At 38.0% G+C, this 3150-nt stretch overlaps 1 pseudogene; it reads right to left on the bottom strand.

Annotated features, from left to right (window-relative positions):
* Positions 1-474: 474 nt before the first annotated feature.
* LOC111535059 lies at positions 475-3130 on the bottom strand (annotated as a pseudogene).
* Between the last annotated feature and the right edge of the window lie 20 nt (positions 3131-3150).

Consider the following 3150-nt stretch of genomic DNA (forward strand, 5'->3'; position numbering starts at 1 on the left):
AGGGATTCTCTACCTGAAAGTCCCACACGTTTTAAGTTATTAAAACTGTTGCTGAAGACTTTTAGTTTATTATGTTGACAGTTTCAGCTCTCTCGTGTCATTTATGATCAGATTACTAACAAGTCTTTGGTACACACATGTCGTACAATTTCCCTTCCATATGAATTTATTGATGTGGGCTGAAGAACAAATGTAACTGAAGTAACGTCCATGTTGATTACAGTAATTCTTCAAAATGTGAGTCCTTTGGCATGTTTAGATGTCACAACTACAGGTGAAGGCTCTTCCATATTCCTTACATACGTCATTCCTAACACCTTGTCATCTAAAGTCAGAATATGTTCTGAAGACATTTATGATTTTCTCTCCAGGGTGAATTTTCTGATGTTATTTAAGATTAGTACATGGACTGGAGGCTTTCCCACATAAATGGCATTCATATGGCTTTTCTCCAGTGCATGTTCTCTCATATCATCAAAGGTCAGAAGACAGACTGAAGGCTTTCCCACATAGAAGACAAGCACGTGGTTTCTCTTCACTCTGAATTCTTGTGTGTCCTCTAAAGCCAGAGCTTTGACTAAAGACTTTCCCACTTTTATCACACTCATAACGCTTTTATCCGAGGTGAGTTCTCTCATGTTTTCGAAGGTTAAAGGATTGAATAAAGCCTTTCCCACACTGATGACACTTGTACGGTCTCTCTCCCGTGTGAGTTTTCTCATGTCTTCTAAGGTGAGAACACTGAGTGAAGGATTTTCCACATAGATGACTTGCATATGGGCTCTCTCCAGTGTGAGTCATCTTGTGCCGTCTAAGGTGAAAGCAATTAGTATAGGCCTTTTCACATATATTACATTGATATGATTTACCTTTAGTATGAATTCGTTTATGTGGTTTAGGGGACAACTGATTACTAAGGGATTTTCCACACTGTTTGCTGATGTAGGGTTTCTTTCTACTCTGAATTAACAAACACTGAGTCATTGTGGAACTGTGAGTGCAATCTTCTCCCAAATCATTACATTCAAAGGGATCCTCCAGAATGAGAGAGTTCTCCTTTAGGGACAAAGATTAAAAGCTCTTAATGATTTACCGACATACATCTATACATTCATTTCACCACCTTTGAATCCTAGACCAACAATTCAGTATTAGAGCCCAGTTGAAATCTTTCCAGTGTTACTTGTGTGAAAGGAAATTTAAATTTTGGCACCCCAGGCTCATTTAACCAAAGGGAAAAATCAAGCTGGGAACAGGGTCACACAAACCTGCCTCCCCCTTCAGGTTCCTAAATAATATGGCTACAAGATGAAAAGCTACATGCCTCCCCCATATTTTGCCCACAAGGAAATTCCTCATGAGCTGTTAAAATGACACCATGGCAATGCAAACTGATAGCTTGTCTTTCCAGGTGCAGTCATCCCCAGTTCACCAGACACAAATGCATATCCGCTTGTTTCCCTGCCCCATTTTGCCTATGTTGTCTTATATAAAGTGCAGCTTTCCTGCATTATTCCTCTGCCTCATTTGTTTATGTCATCTCATGTAAACAAAATCCAGATTCACTCAGCCAGAAAAATGCATGAATGACTATGTTTTTCTACCCACCTTTTACATGAAAATTGTGTACTTCTCAATATCCCACCCTTTCCCCCTTTAAATTTAGAAAAAATCATCTTTGAAGAAAGGTATACACCTGTCCCCCAGGTGCATGTCCCTCACTCTGGCAAATAAATCTCCTAAAATGATTGAGACTTGTCTCGTCATTTTTCTCAATTGACACTTGCATTCACATTATCTCCTGCAGACACAGATATTGTCTCTTTTGTAAGATCCTAACTGCAGAGTTATTCCATTCATTGTGATGATATCAATATCTTTCAAAAATCTGAGCATGAGCAATGTCTATGCACTTGTTCTATTTTAAAGATCTCATGTTATGGTTTAGAACAGAGGTCACTTTATTCACTGAATTCAAAGTATCAATTTTTTTTTGCTTAGAAAGCACTTAATGCCAGCCTAATTACACTCAGGTGACTGTGTGTCATTACTAACTTAACCCATTACCACGTCTTTAACTTAGATGACTGGTGTACACAGCTATAAAACTCACCATTGTCATACTGGTGGATGCATCTTTTCTGATAGGATGCATGGATATCGTGGGTTTTTTCTTAAGGGCACTTTCCTTGCCTGAAATAATTGAAAAATAAATTGTTACCTTGATATTATGGTAACATAAAATGTTATGTTTATGGTAACATAAAATGTTAAAATGTGAAAGGAGTTAAAATGGAGATGAGATATAAGGCAGGTAAATAGAGGGATAGTCTTCACAGGCGTATTGGGAAAAGAGTCAGCATGTGACAGTTTAACCCCAACAAGTACATGAATTATCCTTTTCCCGAAAGTAAAAGAAAAGGCAAGAGGACACAAGAGTAGCATCTGACATATGGTCAAAGTGATAATAACATCTAAGGAATTCTGCTCCAGTAGCTTCACCTACATTTTACAAATTACCACTCATTTAATAAAGCTGCTAATTAATATTTGACTGATATTACTCATTGACAAAGCACCTCCTCCTATTAGAGCACAGGACCCTGTTGCTTACCCCGATTCTGGCCTTGAAGAAATTCTCTTCCTTCCCGCCAGAGCTCTTTTCCTTGCTCCAGCTGCAAAATTGTATAGGATTTGCTTGTCTGGTACCCTGTTAGTGGAAACAGTACTTGTGTTTTGAGTTCACTGTCAATAAATGTGCATTATCACCAACTGTAAGGCAGGCTATCAAGGAAGAATAAAAACACTGAAGGTCAGCTCAGGCCACAAGACCTAGAACACAGAAAACTCCCCAGGATTTTTCTGACCCAACGTGAGACTAGAAAATAAATCCAAACGAAAGGTCCTTCAGGAAAAGGAAATTGAAAACAGTCAGGACCTATGAATGTTGAGTCCATGCCTAAGTTCCAAGACACAATGCATAATACACAGTCTTTTCAGAAAGAGAATAATTAAATCTCTGCACAGTATGTTTATTATTATCCTCATGCAGAACAACAAAAACCACATTTGATTTACAAAAATAATTGGTGTTCTATACAGAAAAGATATTGCTATTGTTTTCACTAATTAGTCTCAGCCTAAGCATAG

Source organism: Piliocolobus tephrosceles, unplaced genomic scaffold, assembly GCF_002776525.5.
Source record: "Piliocolobus tephrosceles isolate RC106 unplaced genomic scaffold, ASM277652v3 unscaffolded_19846, whole genome shotgun sequence".
Lineage (NCBI taxonomy): Eukaryota > Metazoa > Chordata > Mammalia > Primates > Cercopithecidae > Piliocolobus > Piliocolobus tephrosceles.